A 24,188-nucleotide genomic window follows, 5' to 3' on the forward strand; every position below is an offset into this window, starting at 1 on the left:
ACTAAACTACAAAATCTCTATACTAAACTACAAACTCTCTAAACTGCAAACTCTCTACACTAAATTATAGTTATCTATATATAGATGTATATACCTCTCTATACTAAATTATATATATACATATACACTTCTCTAGACTAAACTACAAATTCTTTGAAGACAAGCACTGCATCTATTATTCTAAGATTCTTGCGCAGTTCCTTGCCCCAAATAGATGTTAACAAATTCCTTGTGTTTCTGTCCCTTTGCACCTGGCAAAGATGAACAAATTCACACTTGTTTATTTCTCACAATCCTTGAGTATGGCTCATTTTCTGATCTTTATAGTAATTGTAGGTCCCCCTAATATAATAACACTAATGACCAAACACTTACCACTTTATTACTTTATTTCTTCAAGGCCTGCTATTTGCTGCTGTACTTATGATGCTGTGCAGAAGACACATAAAACATGAAGGATTCTGAATGTTTAATCATGGGTATTCTGTTTTCATGTTTGCCTTCTTCCTCCGTTTGCTCTCTGGTAGGTGACTGTTAAAATGGAGAGTATCTAAAGTGAAAAGGATAGAAGAAAAACCACTTATAAAGAATATGAGCAATTTATAAATTGGATAAAAGTTGGTTTGAATAGTTGAGAATTGATGGCTTAACACTACCACAACTCCTCTTCTTAAGAGCAAATAGCTAGAGTGTAATAAACTGCTTTAAACTCCTACTAGTAAAGACTTTACCCATTTAAGTATAAACTCCAAAATGAAGACCAATAAACAATTCTGTAATCTCAGTTAGGATTAAACTATTATTCCTTTTCTTGGTATTCATAGGAGACAGAAAATAAATCAAAGGGACAAATAACTAAAACATAAAATATGCCTATATTTTAATCCAGAAAGATTAAACCTGAACCCGTAGAACCTGGGAGACTTCTTCAATTTCATATAGTCCACTTCCCTGTCTAGTCCCCAGTATTATAGCATGCCTGCCCAACATCTCATCAAAATCTCGAAGACCTATGTAGGTCTAACTCTATTCGAGTTTCTCATCACATTCATTCAGGACTATATCATCAGAATCATCTGGACATGTTTATTAAAAATGCAAATTCCTTGGCACTATTCCAAACCTACTAAATCATTTTCTGAATATTATCAGCAGAAAATCTTCACTTTTTCACCAGTTCTCCAGGTGGTGATTACTCACACTACAATCTGAGAACCACTGCTACAGATGGGGAAAAAATGCTATGTGGTGCTGCATAATTGTGGAAGAATTATACAAAATGAAAAATAATATCAGTTACACAAACCCTGAATCATGAATCATAATTTTACTTGTTTGTCAACAATAAAAAGCACAAATATTTTATTAACATATTAGAATACAAGTACATATATATACACATACATATGTGCACACACACACATACACACACACAGAGAGGGGAAAAAAAAAACCCTTGTAATAAAGATATTTATTGCTTTCTCATCAGATTGTGCTCCCGTTTGCATTTTTTCCCACTCAACACTTAGGGTAGAATTCAAAAAATCTGTTCTTTTAGCTTAAAAAATAATTATGACAGACTAGTTTCTTCCTTGAAATTAGTGCTTTTTTTTTTTTTTTTTTTTTTCATGAAATGACTTCCTACTTCCAACTTTTACTTCATCTTCTGGCAACTATTTATATTCTTTAAATGAATTATCAGCATGCAAACCTCCTGTTACTTTTCCTAGTTTAAAAAAGTCTCTCTCGACCTCACTAACTCCTCAAACTACCACTTGTTTCTTCTCCTCTCTTTACAGCAATACTCCATCAAAGATTTGTCTGTACTTACATTTAAAAATTTCCCTTTACCTGCCGGGCGTGGAGGCTCACGCCTGTAATCCCAACACTTTGGGAGGCTGAGGCGGGTGGATCACGAGGTCACGAGATGGAAACCATCCTGGCTAACACGGTGAAACCCCGTCTCTACTAAAAATACAAAAAATTATCCAGGCGTGGTGGCGGGCGCCTGTAGTCCCAGCTACTGTGGCGGCTGAGGCAGGAGAATGGCGTGAACCCAGGAGGCGGAGCTTGCAGTGAGCCGAGATTGTGCCACTGCATTTCTGCCTGGGAGACAGTGAGACTCCATCTAAAAAAAAAAAAAAAAAAAAAAAAAAAAAATTCCCGTTACCTACTTTACCTATGCTTTTTTCAGTTCTCCTCATGTCTCCACCAGAATTCTGCTATCAAGGCCACCAATGACTTCCACGTTGCTAAAACCTATGGTCCATTCTCAGTTTTTATTGTACAGGACCTGTCAGCAGCATTTGACAAAACAGATGTGTTTAAACACAACTTACCTAAGCAGTTTTTTATCTTGACTTCTAGGACACTGCACTTCCCTGGTCTTATTTCCTGATAATCTGCTCTCTCTCAGAATCGTAGTTATCAATTTTCTGCAGCTCCCTGACCTCTAAATTTTGAGATGATTTTCAGTTTGGTACTTAAATTACTTCCCTTTCTATTGATGTGTAGCTCTAGAAGGTCTTATCCAGATTCAAAGCTTTAAATGACGCCTGTATTTTGCATATTCCTAAGTTTATATTTGCAATTTGGACCTCTCCCCTGATCATTTGATTCACGCATCTAGTTGATCACTTGGAGCTTCATTTGCATGTCTAACAGGTTTTTTTTTAATGGGGCAGACCTCAAACTGAGCTCTCATATCCTTCATCTTTAAATGTGCTTCTCTTATAACTTTCCCCAGCTCTGTATATAAAATATTAACCTTGTCAGATACTTTGGAGACCTTCTTGACTTTTCCCTTCTTTCTTACAGCTTACCTCTATCCCATCAACAAACCCTTTTGACTCTTTCTACAAATGTGTCAGACTCTGACTACTTCTCATCACTTCCCCTGCTTCCACTGGAGTTCAGGTTTTCATGATATTCACTTGAACTAGGAAAATAACCTCTAAACTCTTCTTCATGCTTCTGCCTTTATTCCCCAAAAATCATCCTTGACGCAACAGCAACAGTCATCCTTTTAAAACCTAAGTCATCACTCCTCTTCCCAAAATCTTCCAGTGGTTTTCCGTCGCATTCAGAGAGATGAAAAGTTATCAAAGTGACCGATAAGATCTTCAGTAGCATATATTAGTCGTCTATGACTGCATAACAACTTGCCCAAAAATGTCACAGCTTAAGACAACAAACATTTATATATCACAGTTCCTGTGAGTCAAGAATTTGGGTGCAACTTAGCTGGTTTTTCTGACTCAGGGTCTCTCACAAGGTGTCCGTTGACGCTGTTGTGTCCTGTGAAGAATCCACTTGTGGAAGATCCTTTTCCAGTATTGCTGATGAGGATGTTGGCAGGTTTCATTTCTGTTGGATGGGGGCCTCTCTTCATCCTTGGGTCAGCCCACAACACGGCAGCTGGCTTCCATCAGAGGGTGAGCAAGGAAGTAAGAGAACATGAGCAAAACTAGAGGCTTTTTGTAACCTAATCTTGGAAGGGATATCTCATGATTTTTGCTGTACTTTCTTCATTAGAAGCAAGTCACTAGGTGCAGCCCACACTCAAAGTGTGAATGTTAAACAAAAACATGAATACCAGGAGGTGGGATACATTAGAGTCAACTTAAAAGCTGCCTACCAGAAATAAACTGCACCCCTCCCATTATATACCTGACTTTATGTCTTCCGACTTTCTGCTTGATCACTCTGTTTCAATTACACTGGCTCCTTTGTTATTCCATGTGTGAGTCATACCCTTTCATGCCATTTGGGCTAGACATGTGAAGAGATGTTTGATTTTTAAAAGTTACATCGAAGTTCTAAGAAGTTATCTGACGCAATGAGGATGGTGGTGATCTCATATCAACATCATAGGATTCCATTGTTGTCTTGAAGTCAGTAGCATGTTTAGAGTCTTGTTGCTTAGAGTGGGCTCTGTAACATATTACCATGAATTTATAGCATCATGCATGATGAAAATTATCTCAGGAGTCATATGGAGCTGGATTTGTCAATTACAGGATTCTCTTGACCAGTTACAATTCTATTAACAAGGAGGAAGTGAATCTCTATTATCCCAGAGCTTGTTTATTCGTTAAGACAAGAATTCCGTGATGTCTGCAATGCCCAGAATGATCAGAGGAGAAATGCTGTGTAAAACATCAAAGTACAAAAATCAGATGGAAAGCAAAGAAACAACATACTATATAGCTATTCATCAAAAAAGAAGAGGAAAACAAAACAATTACTATACAAGTTAAACAGATTGAGCTTCACAAGAACTTGAAACAGAGTCTACAGACAACCCAAAAAGTCCGCATAAATGAAGTGCAAAACTTAGTCTGAAAAGATATGGGTAAAATAAGCCATTATTATGGAAACAAAACCAGAGATATGGCCCTGAATTGTAACTATAAAAACAATGTACATTAATAATCTGTTTTGATAGAACAGTGATAGGAAGTAAGCAAGTCTAAAAAGTAAAAATATTATTAGAATGTCATTTTGGTTAAATGTTTGTCTTTGTTCTACTAGATCTTTCCTTACAAAGGTTGGTTATGTTACTACACACTCCCTCAGAGAAGGATCAGGCTTTGTAGGTTTCCAATGAACTTTATAGATGCTTCATAAATATTAAACAATCAATTTCAATTCAGCAAGCAATGACAAGAACTTCAACAGCAGCACTACATTTTCCTGTTCATTATGTTATATACAAATAAATTGATTTTTTTAAAAGATTGAATAGGACATTTATTTAAAATATTTCTTCTTCATTAATTTGCTATCTCCTATAAAACAGTCATAGCTCATTTATTATGAAATCATGTTTTCTACTTAAATATCAACATAAACTTTGAATATTATAATTGCTAGTGAAAGTATCAAATGCTAAGAAAGAATATTTTAAAAAAATAATTTCAGTATGTTTTTTAAAAGCCTAGAACTTAAAAAATTTTTTGTTCTGGAAAAATTTTACAGTAAGTTAGATTAGTAAAGCAAACTTCCCAATTTCTATATAGTGCACAAAGAGGAAGGTTTTAAATATTATATATTAACAGGAAGGGGCCATAGTTTTGATTAAATGTATCTACTACTTGCTAATCATATTCTGAGTCCTCTTTACCCAACATTGTTTACTTAACATTTGAAAATTAAATAGAAAGAAATGCATCAAAATCTATGCTGTACATGGGAAATTGATAGTTTATATTCAGTGTAAAAGGGATAAAATTTATAGTCCTGGGTGACAATTTTATGTAACAAGGCATGAGAATGTAAAATTCCATTCAAATTCCTTTCTTATCACTATTCATGAAAACAGCATTTCTCAGCTGGGAAAGCTAACAGTGATATTACATGGTGACATTATTTCAGAAGAGTTGTCTACGATGCAGAATATCTAATTTTTTCACACATGAGTAAGGACTATGTAAAATTTTGCATTTAATTTGCATTCTATATGCAATATTTTAAAGGGCAAGGTTAAGTATTTTTTGAAATATTATCATAACCTAAAATTAATTTAAAAACAAGAATTTAATATTTATGTACCTCTTTTCTTCCAAGTTTTTTCAAATAGCTTTGCCAAAAAGAATAGTATATCTTGATACACTAAAGATACAAACACTGTTATTGCTGTTTTAGTAAAAAGAAAACTGGAGCATGGAATTGCATAAATGATTTTTCTAAGGCAATCCAAATAAAGTATAGGAGCATAGGAATCAATACAGCCACAGCTTCACTGTTCCTCATTTTAGTGTTTGATACTTTTCTTTAAAATATCAAAACCAGTAAAACAGCCTAATAACATCACGTGCAGGGGACGAAGCTGTTAACTGCACTGTTTTCAAGACATTATGGAATCACAGTTAATGCAAGATCATGCAATTTACTTGCCCGACCTTATGGACAAGAAACCTTAAATCTATACAGATAGTGACTTGCCCGAGGCCATGCAGTACGTTAACAGCACAGACTACACTGAAACCCAGGTGTCCATTCCTTGTACAGTGCCATGTCTACCATGATTAAAGTGAAAAATTGAATCAGGCTACCAGATGCCTTGATCCTTTATGTATTTGGATTATTGATATAAAGAGTTTTGTTATAGTAGATTCTGACTTTAATATGTTTCAAATATAATATGCACTTGAGGCATTATTTGCACTCACCTTTTACATGTAAGACACAATTTTAAAAATTATTTTTGCATAATCCAGAAAGATAAAATGTTCACTACTCTTCAGTTCTTATACTCCACTTTACTTATTTATTTATTTCATTTACCAAACAACATCACTAATCTTGTATTCCTGCAGCTTAATCATCAAAAACAGGGGTCAACAAAATTTATTTGTAAAGTGCCAGATAGTAAATGTTTTTGTAACTACTCAATTCTGGTGTAATTACTGTTGTTTGTAACACCAAGGCAGCGATAGACAGTGTGTGAATGCATGGAAGTGGCTGTGTTCCGATATAACTTCCTTTACGAAAATACGTGATTGGCCTATGGGTTATGATTTGTCAACCCTAATCTAAAGCCTGATGATTGCAGAATGAAGAACCAAGATGATGACAACTTGTGGTATTTCAGCTCAAGAGTATTTTAGTTCTGAAATAAAATCACCATCAAAGTCTGGAGCTCAAATTTTTCTAAGTTATGTATATCGACTTGCTGAATTGGCATACCTTTTAAAAATAAAACTTATCTTTATCCTCTCTGAGATTCTTTTTTTTTTTTTTTTTTTTTTGGTAAAGTTATCTTTAGTATTATCGTTGGCATAATTTTTTTGTAGGCGAGAAAACCCAAGAATTTGGCAATACATAGGGCTTAAATAGCACATTGTATGATTTCTTAATTTAAACAAAAATATTCTAAAACGTTTTATCCTCATCCTGATTTGTCTCATCTCTCACCTCTGCCTCTTGAGAAACCCTATGAAATGTCAATAAAATAATTTTAAAAGGTATAAGCCCACTAAGTTGTAGAGAACAGGAGAGAAATCAATGGAGCAGAATTCTCAGCACAGTTTGGAAGGTGAAAAGGAGGAGTGATGGTGACTCAGATTAGTGGAGGAGGCTAGCATCAAGTACTGCAGAGGAGGGCATGAATGAGAAGTGGGCCAATTCAAACTTCGAAGTGCAAAATTTCAGGGAGATTCAGAACTCGAAGTACCAATTAACAAGGAAGTTAAGATATGAAGCATGGGGGAAAAAAGTAGGAAAATCAGGTTAAAGTTTGCATGTAAAATGTGTACTTGTATCCTTAGCCCACCCAGATCCCAAACTCTTTTGCATTCCCCCGAATCTCATTGACACCTCTGTAAATAGACTGGAAACTTACTCTGAAGAAACTGAGCCATAGAAGCTCAGGGCCCAGGGACAGCCAGCCCAATGGGGAACTGCAGAGACGAATGGAACAGAAGCACAGAGTCAAGTCACAATCAGCACAGTGAATATGAAATCCTCTGGCATTCTTTTTCTATCTTGTTTCTAGAACATCACCCATAAAGCCAGAGGAGTCTCCTCTTGGACAATGCGTGGTCCTGCAGAAAAAAATATCGAATAGAGAACAATCACTATATATTGACATATGAGGGTCCCAATTATCCAACTTTAAGTTCCCAAACTTCTTTCTCCTCCTTCAATCTCTTCCTCTCCCCTATCCCCTGACCACAGTTTCTATCAGCTTTTTAGCTTCTTATTATTAGATGTAATTTATCAGCTAAGGATTACCAATTAATGTAAGAAAGTCTCCAATATGAAGAAAAAAGACACCAAATAAAAAGTTAAAAACAGTAAACAAACTACCAAAACAGAAACCTGGAGGAAGCAGACCCAACACAGAAATGGAAGGAAATTTACATTTAATGTTATCAGAGAGAAGAAAATACTTATTGAATCCCTGAAATGGAAACAGAAAACTATTATAAAGAAACAGTAATAGAATTAAGAGAAATCTCTTAAAATTAAAAACATGACAATATAAATCATGGGTAGGAAACCAAAAAAGAGAAAATCTCATAAATTGTAACAGAGACAAATAAGTGAAAAATAAAGGGGGAAAAAAAAAAACCTTATAAGATTGATCCTAAAAGGCCAACATCCAACAAATAGTTTCCAGGAAGAGACAAGAGAAGGAGTAAATTATTAAAAAAAGCAATAAGGGGAACATTTTTGAGAAATTATGCCTGTTTTAAAGAAACGTATAAAGTGCCAAGACTATTTGAATATTTTCTAATCTATGCTTTTTTTTTTTTTTTTTTGAGACAGAGTTTCACTCTTGTCACCCAGGCTGGAGTACAATGGCATTATCTTGGCCCACTGCAGCCTCTGCCTCTTGGGTTCAAGTGATTCTCCTGCCTCAGCCTCCTGAGTAGCTGGGATTACAGGTGCTCACCACCTCACCCAGCTGATTTTTGTATTTTTAGTAGAGACAGGATTTATCCATGTTGGCCAGGCTGGTCTTGAACTCCTGACCTCAGGTAATCCACCTTCCTTGGCCTCCCAACGTGCTGGGATTACAGGTGTGAGTCACCGCAACCAGCCTATGCTCTTTTTATATAGAAAGAGTAGTTGTATTATATATCTAAGAATGTGATACCTGAAATTTAGAGCAAGTTTAAAACTTTTACAATGGAAATAAATTATGTAAAAAAGACGAATTTTGATCTATTTTGTTTTAGTCAGACCTCAAATGAGAGTATTGTATTCTGTGTTAGATTCCATAATTTCATAGGGAAAGAAACTCTAAGGGATTGGGTAACGGGAAAGGGCAGTTCATTGTATTTGTTATTTATTGGTGGGTAACAAAGCACACCAAAACTCTGGCTTCGAACAACAATCATTTTATCTGTTCATGTTTCTGGTGGTCAGCAATTTGAGCTTGGCTCAACTGAGTGGCTTTTCTGCTAGTCTCATCTGAGGTCATTCATGCAACTGTGGCATCTGGTTGTTATACTGGGGCTGAATGGCTCCTATAAGTGGCTGAAGGTTGCTGATGGCTGACAGCAGAACTGATCTCTCCACAAGGAGGCTAGTTCAGGCTTCTTCACAAGGATGTCTCAGGTTCCAAGAAAGCGAGAGTGGAAGTGTAAGTCTTCTCAGGATTTCTGCTGGAAATTCCTCTAACATTATTTCTGCTGTGACACTCAAAGCAGGCCACAAGACCAACCCAGATTCAAAGTTCTAGAGCACATGTATCCTCCACTTCTTGGGACAAGATGCATGTGCATTCAGGGATGGAAAGAATTTGTGACTATTATTTTGCAATCGACTGTATTTACTCCAAACCACATGGCATGAAAAATAGTTAAAAAAAATTAGGCCAGCTGGGTGCGGTACCTCATGCCTGTAATCCCAGCACTGTGGGAGGCCAAGGTGGGTAAATCACGAGGTCAGAAGATCAAGACCATCCTGGCTAACATGGTGAACCCCATCTCTACTAAAAATACAAAAAATTAGCTGGGCGTGGTGGCAGGCACCTGTAGTACCAGCTACTTGGGAGGCTGAGACAGGAACATGGCGGGAATCTGGGAGGTGGAGCTTGCAGTGAACCGAGATGGGGCTGCTGTACTCCATCCTGGGAGACAGAGTGAGACTCCGTCTTAAAAAAAAAAAAAAAAATTAGGCCTCATTAGCCTACAATATAGTATAGGAGCTATGGTTACTATTTTGGACATTTGAAGTGTTGTAATGTTAAAGGGATATTCTTTGTTTCACAAACCCTGAAAGTCAGATCAAAGATGTGGGTGAAAGTTTGATAAAGACGATTTATGCCCAATGCAAACAACAGCTCCTTAAAAATTGTGAAATGTTGTATCACAAGAAGACTTTAGGTATACGTTGGTCCAACCCACAGACCGCGGCTGCGTGAGGTCTACGACGGCTTTGAATGTGGCTCAGCACAAGTCATAAACTTTCTTAAAACGAAGATTTTTAGTGATTTTTTTTTAGTTCATCAGCTGTAGTTAGTGTATTTTATGTGTTGCTCAAGACCATTCTTCTTCCAATGTGGCACGGGGAAGCCAAAAGATTGGACAGCCCTGGTTTAGAATATGGCAAAGAGATTTGCTTTAGAAGGACACTAGGCTAGATGACTTTTAATGTCTCTTCCAGGGCTGGATCCCTATGAGTCTTTACAATTTGTACGGAGCATAAGTTGGTGGTCCAGACTAGATATTGCGTTTGGGAATGATCTGTGACTAAATGACTCACCTCAGTTGTGAGTTTATGAACAGGGAGAAGAACAAAAGAGAAGAGGAACAGAACCTTGGGAGATGCTGAGACTCCAGGGAGGAAGAAGCAGCAATGACAAAGAAGTAGTCATAGCACAAGAAAGAAAAAACAGATCAGTACAACTGATTTAACATAGTATGCCACCTCAGCATTTATCTCCTCATGTAAAATTTTGTACTGCATTCAGAATATCTATTTCATCTTATTCCTCTCTGATACATAAATCTTTTTCATCTGAAATTCCTATTTGTGAAGTTATTACTTGGTTTCAGAGTTATTCAGGCTCAAATGGCTCCCTCCCCTCACAGTTTTCCATTTATTATAGCATCCTAACTAGTATATCTTTCCTAGGAGGATAAATTACTACAGCTGTGGGTTTAAAATCTATGGTTACCTCCCAACCTCTTGCATTTTTAACTGAGTTTATATTCAGGCTCTTCAGAGAGAAATATGACTGAACAACCAGAAGAATGTTGCATTACCTAATCCAATTGTACATTAGTGGCAGGATAAAGACAAACTCTAGGTCCAATAAGCAAGGTAGACAATTTCCTGCAGACTCCTGCATCTGCTACTTCTCGATTTAGCTTTTACCTGGGACTGATTCCAGTATGATAATGGTGAAAGTTATTGATAAAGAGACATCCACACTTTTATGAATCCCTCCCTACTCATATAGTAACAAGACTTTTGTATTGTAAATTCAGCAGATGGAAGACCACAGAAAGAATAAAAACAAAGCTGTCCATAAAAGATTATTTTTAAAATTTCAAATGGAAAACGCACCCTGCAGGTAAATCAGGTCAATCTAAAAGAGATATTTGTAGCATAAGCAGGACAAACTACGAGCAAGCAAGGCTCTGAGTGAGGTTTCCTCCACAATCAAATTTAGAATTGCATAGATTTTCAGTGTGGGTGTGTCATTTTGTTGAAGCAGGTTAAGTGAGGAGGAGGGCATTTCTGGTGCTTGGGAAGATGGCGTGACTTGGTCTCATGTATTCCTCAGGCTTTGCTCGACTGTGACCTAACAATGCACAGGTATGCCTGCCTGCCTATTTTCCTATCTGGAAATGCTCTGGCTGGCATAATTGACATTTATTTCCTTGAGGAATTTCTGTTAATGCAGATGTCTCTTCTAATACATCCATTACTAATATTTCCCTATGTTCTATAATTACGCTGTCTAAGGAATTCTCCCTTCGAAGTTCTAGATACTAGTGACTGCAATGTTTTGCAGCAAGGTAACCCATGTAGTGTTCTTGTTCCCTCAACTTTCTAAACAAACTTCTAACTTCTAATTTTGATATATATATATATCCAATATATATATTGTATATAATACATATATTATATACATATATACACACATATACATATGTAATATGTATTATATATAATATAATGTAATATATAATGTAATTATATGTAGTTATACATATACACACACAGTATACATATACATATATATATATATAATTATTCCAGTGTTTTCCCTATATCTTATGAAGATGTGAATAATCAAAACAGGTCTTTCAGGATCCTTTACGCAGCACTTCCTTCCTGATTCCTGTGAGCCTTGGTTTTTGTCCTCACTTTCCAACGTCAGAATACCCAGCACTTTATTTATACTCACAAAATAGAAAACAATTTAAAGTAAAATGATCACATTTCAATAACTCCAGCACCTAATTTGTGTATCTTCTTCTAACACTTAAGCAATCCATGCTTCAAATACTTATTGCACATTCCTCAGATTCAGCAAGAACATCCCTCACTTACCTGAGATGTCAGTAGTTACTATTTTTGCTGGTCCATGTTTTATGTGTTATTACTGGTAAACAGCAACCCATATTTACAACAAACTTGAGGAAAATATATCAAGTAAGAAGTGAGAATAATTCTCTACTATTTCACTAAACTCAAGCCCTTTTCTTCTTTCTTCTTTTCTTTTCTTTTTTTTTTTTTTTTTTTGAGATAGGTTTCACTCTGTCACCCAGGCTGGAGTACAGTGACATGATCAGTGCAAAAAATATAAACAACCCAATATGAAAGTGGGCAGAGAATATAAAGAGTCAAATTACAAAACTAGCAAATGACAAGTAAATATGTGACAATGATTACTTCCACTAAACATTCAATAATTACCAACTGAAGGGTTTTTTTGGCCTATTAAAGCTCTAAACTTTAAAAATACTTTGACATGGATTATTGGAGAAAAGATATTCTCAAGAACTGTTCGTGAGAGTACAAATTGATACAGCTTTTTATTGGCAGGTAATTTTTAAAAAACTACTCAGCAATTCCACTTCCAGAATTATGTTTCATAGTAAAAAATAATCTCTTTGTCCCTCTGTTTGTATATACATGAATTTTCACTGCAATATTGCAACAGAGAAAACCAGAAATGCATCTTACATTATTATTAATAAAGAAATCATTAAATAAAATACAGGAATACTCTTCAGTTATTAAAAATAATGGGATAGGACCATCGGTGTTGATCCAGAACAACGTCAATGATACGAAGTTATCAGAAATCAAAGTATGTGGCATAATGCCAGGAAATGAGGAGAACAAAAGAACAAGGTGGAGGGAGTTGGAAATGCTGTAAACATTAAACACTCAGCAGTGATGACTTTAAGGCTTGAGTTGGCCAGGCACAGTGGTTCACATTTGTAATCCCAGCACTTTAGGAGGCCAAGGTGCATGGATCATTTGAACCTAGGAGTTTGAGATCAGTCTGGGCAACATGGTGAAACTCTACCAAAAATACAAAAATCTAGCAGGACATAGTGGTGCGCACCTCTCGTCCTAGCTACTTGGGAGACTGAGGTGGGAGAAGAGCCTAAGCCTAAGAGGAGGAAGTTGCAGTGAGGAGAGAGAGCACCACTGCACTCCAGCCTGGGTGACAGAGCCAAACCCCATCTTAAAAAAAATATATACACACACACACACATAATTTTACCATATATATTTATATATATGTATATATACATTCTCTCTATATAAAATATATATTTATATCTCTAAATTATGTACACATTTAGAAGCAATATGGTGCTAAATTTTGCTTGTTTTTGAATTCTACAAAAATGAATTTCTACTTTTTTTATTCTTGTGTACTTTGCTTTTTTCACTCAATAGTATATTTATGAAATATAATTCATGTTGATATTTGTAGCTGTAGTTCATTTCTTTTCACTAGTCATGTTCAAAAAACTTGCTGAACGCTATCATTAATTATAATAAATTGTTCATGTATTTTCTATGTGGTGGACAGTCATAACTTTAACAAGTAATCACTTTTATTTCTTCCATCCCAACTAATATTCCAGTTATTTTTCTTATCTAATTGTTCTAATTTGGCCCTTACTCAATGGTATGTTGACAAACCAATGCCCTTCTACTCACCTCCTTACTCTCCCAATCCCTAATTTGTAGTATTGCCAATTTCCATAATGCAAACACTTCTACCATGGTCAAAGATATGCTACAATAGTCTTGTTCTTGGGGAAGTCACTGGTCCTACCATCTTCCACATTAACTTGAAGCAGCTGGCTTGATAGAATGGTGAAATGGCCTTTTAAAATCACAGTTATATTGTCAGGTAGGAAACAATACTTTGCAGGGTGGGGGCAAAATTCTCCAGAAGGCTGCATATGCTCTGGATCAGCATCCAATATATGGTACTGTTTTTCTCATAGCCAAGACGCTACCAACTTGATTCTGTATGATCAAGGGTCCATCAGGCTGCTAGATTGTAGGCACGCTAGTCTATTTAATAGTTTCCAACCTTTTATTATTGAATTAGACGTTTGCTGTAAGTTTTGTTTTTTAAATAGATACCCTTGAAAGGTGAGAGAGTTCTCTTCCATTTCGAGTTTGCTACTAGTTTTCATCACGGTTTCTGAATGTTCTAGCAGTTTTTCTGCACCAGTATAAGATAACCTTGTCTTTTTTTTTTTTTCTACTTCCACCTTTAAACTGTTAGTGTATAAATGCAGTTTCTAAATTGTCCTGTGCCATTAATCTTTAACTCCTGGGGTAGCTTCACTTGGTAATTATCTATTATCTTCTTTATATAATGCTAGAGTCAGTAAGTATGACTCAACTGTCTACAGGTCCCCTTCTCATGTCTCTGGATTCTAAACAATATATTATTAGGATGAAGTATGAGATTGGTTCTACTTTGGTTCCCAGTCATTTCTGGAGCAATCATCCAAGGTCAAAGGTGACAACATACGTAGAATAGCTCTCCTTGCTGGAGCACTTTGTGTTGAATTAAAATTTTCTGAAAAGGAAACACCATTGTTATGACATTGGAAGTTATACTAAGAGATGTTCATTTATCCAACATGAAGAGTACTCTGCGTGTAATGTATACTAGGCATATTCTACTTTTTGGAGTACTTTAGGGGAGAATGTATTGATCATCATGAAATAAATACATCAACTTGATAAAGACAACTCAATGATAAACATTACATATTCAATATTTCATTTTTACATACACAAAATTCTTGACTTTCGAGTTTACCACTTTAATGTTTTGGATGACATTACTGCCAAAATGTGAATTTAAAAACTTAATTTAATGTAATTTTCAATTGACAAATAATAATGGTATATATTTATTATATTAATTGCATGTATTAAGTGAGATTTTGAGATATGCAAAAATTATAGAATGATTAAATCAAGTTAATTAATATAGCCCTCACCTCACATATATTTTTTAATAGTGCAACTAATTAAAATCTGCTTTCTTCACAATTTTGAAATATATGTTACATTATCATTAACTATAGTCACCATGCTGTGCCATGGGTTTCAAAACCCTATTCCTTCTGTCTAACTGAAACCTTGTACTCTTTGACCAATATCTCCTCAATCTTCTTCACTACAACCCAAGCTCCTGGTAATCACCATTTTACTCTCTGCGTCTATGAGTTCAACTTGTTTAGATTTCACGAGTGATTATCCTGAGTACTTGTCTTTCTGTGCCTTACTTATTTCACTTATGTCCTCCAGGTTCATCTATGTTGTCACAAATAAGAGGATTTTCTTCTTTTTAAAGGTTGACTAACATTCCATTATGTATATACACATTTTCTTTATCCATTTGTATTTGTCCCCAAGTGTCTTGAGAGACACTTAAGTTGATTGCTTATTTTGGCCATTGTGAATAATTCTGCAATGAACATGGGAGTTCAGATATCTCTTCTACATATAGATTTTATATATAAAGTTTCCTATGGCTATATATCCAGTAGTAGGATTGATAGATCATACAGTAGTTCAATTTTTAATTTTTTGAGGAAACTTCATACTGTTTTTCATAATGGCTATACTAATTTAAATTTCCACCAACAGTGTACAAGAGTGCCTTTTTCTCCACATGTTTGCCACACTTTTTTTTTGAGAGTCCTTTTAACAGCCATGAAATAATAGCTCATACTTTAACTTTGCATTTCCCTGATGATTAGTGATATTTAGCATTTTTATATACCTGTTGTTTATTTGTATGTTCTTTGTTGAGACATACCTAGGCAGGTTCTTTGCCCGTTTTTAAAAATTGAGTTATTAGTTTCTTTTGTTGTTGAGATGTTTTAGTTTCTTATACATTTTGGATATTAACACTATCAGATTCATGATATGCAAGTATTTTTTCCTAATCCATGTGTTGCCTTTTCACCCAGTTAATTGTTTCCTTTGCTTTTTAGTTTTGTGAAATCCCATTTGTCTATTTTTGCTTTTGTTGCCTATGCTTGTCAGGTCAACAAAATGTAAGTGCAGTTCTTTAAATAGATATTGGAATCTAACAGTAAAAGAAGTAAGCAATATTAATTTCACTAGGAGGTAAAAATATAATTTCTAAGATATTGAACTTATGCTTGTTATTACATTGCTGTTCATTTAATGAGTAGAATAGTGATTGAAAATCAGGGAATGTTACTTTACTTAGCTATGAATACAGACTAATAATTTTGACCTATGAAAGGAGAGATTATAATAATTAAGTAGTATACTTAGAGGTCTTTAGGAATAAAATAAAAGTTGAAAAGATGACATTGTAAAGTTTATTCATGGTGTACTTTTTCCTGAATAGCTTTACCAGATAATTGTTAGCTTGTGGATTCCCTAAGGACAACAATCAAGTTCTTGTCACTTATTATTCCTAAAAATTGTGGCGAATATTCAATGACTGTGCATATGATAGAAGGAAAGTGGTCATGTGGGAAAAAGACAAATGGAATTACAGTACAAAATATACTTAAAATGAGACTAATAAAACTGCAATTGTAAAGGTGAACTGGCATAGAGACTGAACAGGAATGTGCACACAGAAGGGGGAGAATTGGAAAAGCAGAGGTCATATCTAGGCTGGCCAGAACACAGGCACACACAGGAGGACTTGATCGTCTCTTAAACTCTGCTACCCCAGGCAACTGTCAATCTTCCTCTTGTACTTGTGCCAGACTTTCAGTCTCCTCTGATTCCATGAAACCATGCAGATTCTGTAAGAGTCCAAGGAATATTTCTCTTTTATCGCTTTGAAACTTTAAATCATATTGGGTTGATATTTGACATACTTGTTGACAGCCTAAATGGATTTTTTTTTTTTAATAGTGTAGCTTAGATAAATCTTTCTTTTGTTGTAGGGGAGCCAAAAATGTTTTTATGGCTAGCTCAAGCTTATTAAGCAGCCAGAGATTAAAAAAAAAAAAAAATGCAACCATTTAATTTTTAATATGGATTGGTTCCTTTTGGTAATTAAAAACTAACATTTTGTAAAATTGCCAACATTTTAATCAAAATAATGTAGGATTTTGTACATAAAGCATTTAAATATGTTTTAAACCTTTCTGAGATGGAATCATGAAATAAAACAGACTGAAATGAGGTCTTTTATTGCCTATTTTCTATTTAGACCAAAGGTCATATATAAAGTTCAGCAAAGGCCATATTAAATTTTAATAGAGTCTAAAGTTTACTTGGAGTAATACATGTCTAAATATTTTGTCACTGTACTAACATGTGGCACTAGGAGGTATAAGAACTAGGTATCACCTTGGTTAAGTAGGCCTTGAAGTTTTTGCCACTAGTCAAGTTAGATCAATGATGACCCAAGTCTCTCCCATTTTTCTCATTAGTGGCAGTGCCAATATGTTGCTTTTAAGTCGGGATAACAATGTAGCCAGAATGCTTTGACAACTGGAGATAGACATTTTCTTATTTAGCCAGAGGCCAAATAAAAAGAGGCCAAGAGGAGAGTTTTACTTTCTTTTGTGTGCTTAGAAGTCTACATCTCTGGTGAGCATTCAGACATAAGCATTATCAAACATAATCATCTCAAGGGCCTTGAAATGGTTATGCTTTGTGCATTTCTATACAGTGTGCTGCATTTCATTCCCTTCTTTAATTTCTGTACAGCCAGAGTTATCTTAGAATTTCTTCTTCTGTCTTAGCCATTATATCAGTCAAACAGAAATCAAATACTAGTTACCTTACATTACGTTTTAATGAACATTAACACAACATTCTTAATATTAAACATCATGTGTTTTGCTCTTTTATTAATGTCTTATTAATTTTCCAACTTCAAATGCTAATTATTAAATACATATTCTATAATGACATCCTGACAGCTTTTTAAATTTATTCAGTCTTAGATAACTCGTATATAAAGAATGATCAGACATATTTTGACTGTATCAATTTCATTCTTTCAAAAGGTTAACTGAGACCATGATAAAATTCTTAATTCTGAACTTAATTTTTCTCAGTAAGTAAAGCTAGTTTAATAATATTAAATAATAGCCATCAATTAAATAATGAGCTCCACTGAAGTCAGTTTAACAAACTGAATTCAAAAGAATATTATCTCTGCTCAAAGGCAATGCAACATCCTATAGAGAGCTAATAGGTTCCAAGTGCTAATAGTTTGGCCTGCATCACATTTAGAAGTTTTAAGCACTTTGAAATAATGTGAAAGTATATGTGGAGATGGAGTTTGGGCTGAAATTTGAACTGCTGTATAGATCTGTCTGCTTCCTCCTGATTATTAGTTTTTTCATGTATTTTTGCAGTACTATGAAGGTGAAGATCACTAGACTCATTTTCTTTATGTTGATGGAGCCACTGAAAGCCCCAAACTACCACAAAGTCAGGAAATGCAAAGTGTGGTCACTTTCCACAGCCTATTATGAAATAATATTGCTTAGTATTCTTGCGTTATGTGAGGTTTCAGTTATTGATCTTGAGCATATCATCAACAAGCAAATAAGTGAATGTGGCCCTCTTTCCCCCCTTTATTTTCTACAAAGAATTAGCCTGATATTATAGCCAACCGCAAACTTTACTCTGCCCCTAAAACGATTAGTGCACATATGCTTCAAAAAGCAATGATTAATGTGTTTTTTATTATTGTATATTATGAATGTGTAGTTTACGTTTGTGATAAGATTCTAAAATTACTATTTTTTAAAGGTTAGCTGTAGTTCTGTGTTTAGAAAATACAAGCATAAACATTAAGAGATGCTTCAACTAAAATAAATTGTGCTGAATTTTTGGTCTTTGGGGTACAAGGCAATTGTATAGCTGCCAGTGACCTGAACTGGTCTTCAATTATTCACTGATCAAAAGATAAGACTTATATTTTGCTAATTAATGCAGCTTTCCAAGTAATAACATACAGAATAACACAAGCTTCTTTTTAAAATAAATTTTCTCCACAGGGTGAAGTATATCTGTTCTTTAAATTTTTGATGTTTTCTTTAAAAAATTTATCAATTTTCCCCCAGAATGATCTGTCTTCTTTTTGCCTGTGAACAGAAATTGCTAAGAGACATATGGAAACCCTCCACATTTTCTCTAAGGCTGCCCAAAGTCTATAATAGAAAAGACTATATGATTTAAACTTGTTCTTTGTTTTAGCATCATTCTTCATCTTTAGAGAAAAAAATAACACATCTAAAACAAAACAAAAAATGAACCAATCCCCAGCTGCAAAAAATTCTGTAAGTACAATGTGGTGGTTGAGCATGGAGAATTTGGAATCAGATAAACAACCTAGGTTTGAATTTCAGCTTTCCCGTATTGCCTTGGACAAAATATGAACTTTCCTCAGCTTCAACTTCATATGTAACATTCCAGGCAATGATTGAGTTAGCCTTACAAGATTCTTACAAAGATTGTGTGATATACTCTGCCTAGCAGAGCACCTGGCACGATCAGGAGATAGTGATTAATGAGAAAAATGCTTTATGGCTCTTACCTTTGTATATCGTTATCAGTTGAATTGTGTTCCTCCAAGATTTATAGGCGGATGCCCTAATCCCAGTACCTCAGATTGTAGCTGTATTTGGAGATAGAGCCTTTAAAGAAGCAATTAAGGTAAAATGAAGTTGTATGGGTGGGCCCTAATTCAATACAATGGGTGTCTGTATAAGAAGAGATAATAAAGACACAGACATGAGCATGCACAGAGGGAAGTCCTTGTGAGAATACAGCGAGAAGACAGCCATCTGTAGGTCAAGGAGAGGGGCCACAGGAGAAGTCAACCCCGCCAACAACTTGTTGTTGGACTTCTGGCCTCCAGAACTGTGAAAAATCCATTTCTATTGTTTAAGCCAGTTAGTCTATGGTACAGTCCATCATCCGTATCCCTGGGTTCCCCATCTATGAATTCAACCCACCATGGACCAAAGATATTTTGGGGAAAATAGTCAATAAAGATATCAATAACAATAAAAAATAATAAAATTAAAAAATGAACATCTAACAACTATTTACAGAGTAATTACATTGTATTAGGTATTATGAGTAAATCTAAGTAATCTAGAGATAATTTAAGTAATAGGGTAGGATGTGTGTAGGTTATATGCAAATGCTATTCCATTTTATATAAGGGACTTGAGCATCTGTAGATGTTGATATCTGCGGAGGTGTCCTGGAACAAATCATTCATGGATACCAAAGGATGATTGCATTTTGTTACGGAATCCCTAGCAAACAAGTATGCCTACCCAGGCCAACTTTCTTCTCCAGTGTTTGGAACAGACTTATTGCATTGGACAAAAGTGTTGGGCCTACGACTATGCTCAGCCATGATCATAGTAGCTATAGAAACCACAGTCATTTGCCCAGGCCCAAAACAAGGTTAGTCAGAGTCAGAGTTAGTCAGGCTTTTTCTGTTAAAGGACACGGGTTTATTCTCTAATTCTTTGCTTAAAATTGTGGCCCTAGAACATATGCCCAGTGATACAAAGACAAGCTTGAGAGGAAATGGCAGGTACTCAAATAGAAGAAAAGGTGAAAGACAAAGAGGGAGAGTCCCAGAGCTACCCTTAGTTTCGACAACTGTCTTTAATTTTGTGAACTTCTCTCCAAAAAGTTTTCTTTTGAAGTTGACTTATTGTCATTTTTAGCTCAAAGAAATCCCTACTACTCTTTTCATTTCTGTTATAAAACTGAACATACAATTCCATGAGAAAAAAGAATCCTTGCATCAACAGAGTTGACACATTATAGGTTGGGTTGTATGTTCTTCTCCCCGTTCAAAAAGATATGTTGAAATCCTAACTCCCCAGTTCCTTAGAATGTGACCTTATTTGGAAATAGGGTTTTTGCAATTATATTTAGTTAAGATGAGCTCACACTGGAGTCTGGTGAGCCTCTAATCAAGTATGACTGGTGTCATTATAATAAGACAGCCATGTGAAGATGCAGAGATACACAGGCAGAATGCTACCTAAAAATGGAGGCAAAGACTGGAGTGATGTATCTACAAGCCAGATAATGCCAGTGATAGTTGGCAGACTACCAGAAGCTAGGAAAAGGCAAGAAAGGATCCCTCTACAGATTTCAGAGGACTCATGGACATGCCAGCATGTGGATTTCAAATTGGTAGCTTCCAGAACTGCAAGACAATAAATTCACTTTGTATTAAGCTTTCCAGTTTGTGGTAACTGTAACTGGTTGCAGAAGTTCTAATAACCTAGTACAGCACTAAGAAAGGGGTTAAGGTTCATAGCAGTCTTAGTTTTTCATTGAGATCCCACATTTTGTGTAAGAAGACCCTCTTCTGATCTCCTCTAGTCTTTATTTACACTTTTCAGTTTTTAAAAGCACAATGCAATTTGTATGTGTTTTAACATATTTCCTGTGTCGACAACTAGATGGTAAGTCTTTTGAGGTCAGGACCTATGTCTTTTAGCTCTCCACTGCCCAGCACAGTGAATAAATTCATGTACATCATGTTGTCACTGTCATCATCAACAGCATAAACATCATCACTATCATAATCATCACCATCATTACCATTAATACACCATTAATACAGCTACTGTTTATTTATTATTACAGGGTTAAACAAGGTGCCTTTTTTTTTTTTTGAGACGGAGTCTCGCTCTATCGCCCAGGCTGGAGTGCACTGGCGTGATCTCGGCTCACTGCAAGCTCTGCTTCCTGGGTTCACGCTATTCTCCTGCCTTGGCCTCCCGGGTAGCTGGGACTACAGGTGCCCACCACCACGCCCGGCTAATTTTTTGTATTTTTAGTAGAGATGGGGTTTCACCATGTTAGCCAGGATGGTCTTGATCTCCTGATCTTGTGATCCGCCTGCCTCAGCCTCCCAAAGTGCTGGGTTACAGGTGTGAGCCACTGCGCCCAGCCAACAAGGCGCCTTTCATATATTATACCACATAATCTACACAAGACCCGTGTTAAATAGCTATTAACCTATTTAAAGAAGATGAAACTGTTGCTGAAAGAGAAGTTTGGGAAGTACATTCCCAAAGTTCCCACAGTTGATGGGAGAGGAGGATTAAACATAATTTTAAGTATCTCCAAAGTAAAAGTCTTGAAGACAATGTGATTGTTATTTTGTAAATCTTCTCTAATTTTGCAACTCTTAAGCATTCTAGAATCCCACTCATGCTCTGAGTCACCCAAAATGATGCTCTTATACTTTTTCAGGGGCTGCAACTCAAAGTTTCTATCTTTGTTATTCTAAGATATTATAATAATTGTATTAGTGATACTTCTATCTTCATCTTTCTCCCTCTCTCTCTCCTTCTCTCACTTTACTTAATCTTCCGGCTGTATTGTAGTTTAGGTTGGGTGAAATGAAATTATTACTTTTTCAATACTATATAGATTTAAAATTTCATAAACAGATTTTCAGAAAATAAATGATATAGGCATTAACTATTTTTCTAATTTCCAGAACAAAATAAGACTCTCTTAAAAACCACTGGGACGACCCTGACTCCCTCCATTCCCAACTCTGAACTAAAGCTGCCCTGTTGGGCTACCCAGGACCTCAGATCTCAGCTCTTTCATTGTTTTGTCAGAAAACTCTTCTCGGCTTCCCACTCTAGATCAAGCTCCACATTATATATTTTAATAATACCATGCACTATCCTTTTATAGCTGTTATTACTATTAGATTTTAAAACTGTATTTGTGTGATTATTTTTTCATTTTTACTATTGACATGATCCAGTTTTCTGTAAATGTCATGAAGACACGACAGCTTCTTTTTACTCAACACTGTCCCTGGTAAGAAACTAATTCAGTGCCTGGTATGGAAACAGTAATCAAAAAATTGACCAAATAGATGAATAAATACATGGCCCTAAGTGTAATGCCCCTTTGGCTCTTCCCAGTCTTTATTCTAGGCTTATATGACTTGAGTAGTTGAACAATCCTCCTACCTCAAACTATCTTTCACTTGGTTTCTGTGACATGGTACCCTGAGCTCTTCCATCTCTGTTCACACTCTTGATCTCTTTTCTAGATTTGTGTCATCTTCTTCCTCTTTACGTGGACATTTTCACAGTCTATTTTTTTTTTCCTTCTGACATTTTTTATTGGACAATCAGTGTCAATTGTCATCCTGTCTCCCTCTTCACTCAGCACTTTCTCAAGTGCCAGGATTGCAGCCTGTATCTGGTGCAGTCAGATGTTTTCACTGTGGTACAAAAGCGTCAGATTTCATAGCATTGCCTTGCTTAATGTGTCTGTCTACACTCTCCTGTTTCCCTAAGTGATGAGAAAGATTTATGTCTTACTTGTTTTATCTAGCATGGTGCCTTATACATATATGTATGAAAGAAAGATTGAATCAACTATCTGCTCAAAAGCCTCCAATTGTGTTTGTCACACTCAGAATAACACCCAAAGTCCTTGGCAGAGTCATCAAGTCTTGACCTCAATTACCATCATTTGCTCTCTCAGATCAAGTTAAAATGGTCTTTTTGCTGTTTTTTGACATACTATACGTACCTTCTCATTTCAGGATTTTTGATCTGCTGTGCCATAAGCCTTGAATCTATTAATGAATAGATTTTAGGACATCTGTGAAACTGTTTCCCCCATATATTCCTATGGCTTGTTCTTCTTAAAGCCTTCATTCAAGTGCCATCCTCCTGGAGGAGGCCTTTACTGACAACATTATCTAAAATAGCAACATACTTTACTTTCCGTCCTGTATTTTGCTCTACTTACATTGCTCTTCATAGCACTTAACAATATCTAAGATTACAGGTTTATTGCCTATTTATAGGGAATATAGGCCTTTACTACTAGAATATAGGCTCTGAGACAGAAGGGTCATTGTCTATTATACTCATTGCTGTATTCTCAGCAATGGGAAAAGCCCCATAGTAGGTATGCTGAGTGAATGAGTCAATCAATATTCTTAAGCTTTTCAATGACAGGCATCATTTCATGCTCCATTTTTACATTACCTATCACCTGGCACCCTGTCCTCAATATAGCAGGTTTTCAAAAAATATTTGTTGAAGCTACATTCTTATGAGGTTCCCATTTCATGATGGGGAGGAGCTCCAAAATAGGCTCTGTTTGAAACTTTAGATCACTATTTTGTTAGATATCAGAAAAAGGTCTTGCCCTTGAATTGCTGATTTTGAATTTACTTCTTA

The sequence above is a fragment of the Papio anubis genome, chromosome 4 (genome assembly GCF_008728515.1).
Source record: "Papio anubis isolate 15944 chromosome 4, Panubis1.0, whole genome shotgun sequence".
Classification (NCBI taxonomy): Eukaryota; Metazoa; Chordata; class Mammalia; order Primates; family Cercopithecidae; genus Papio; species Papio anubis.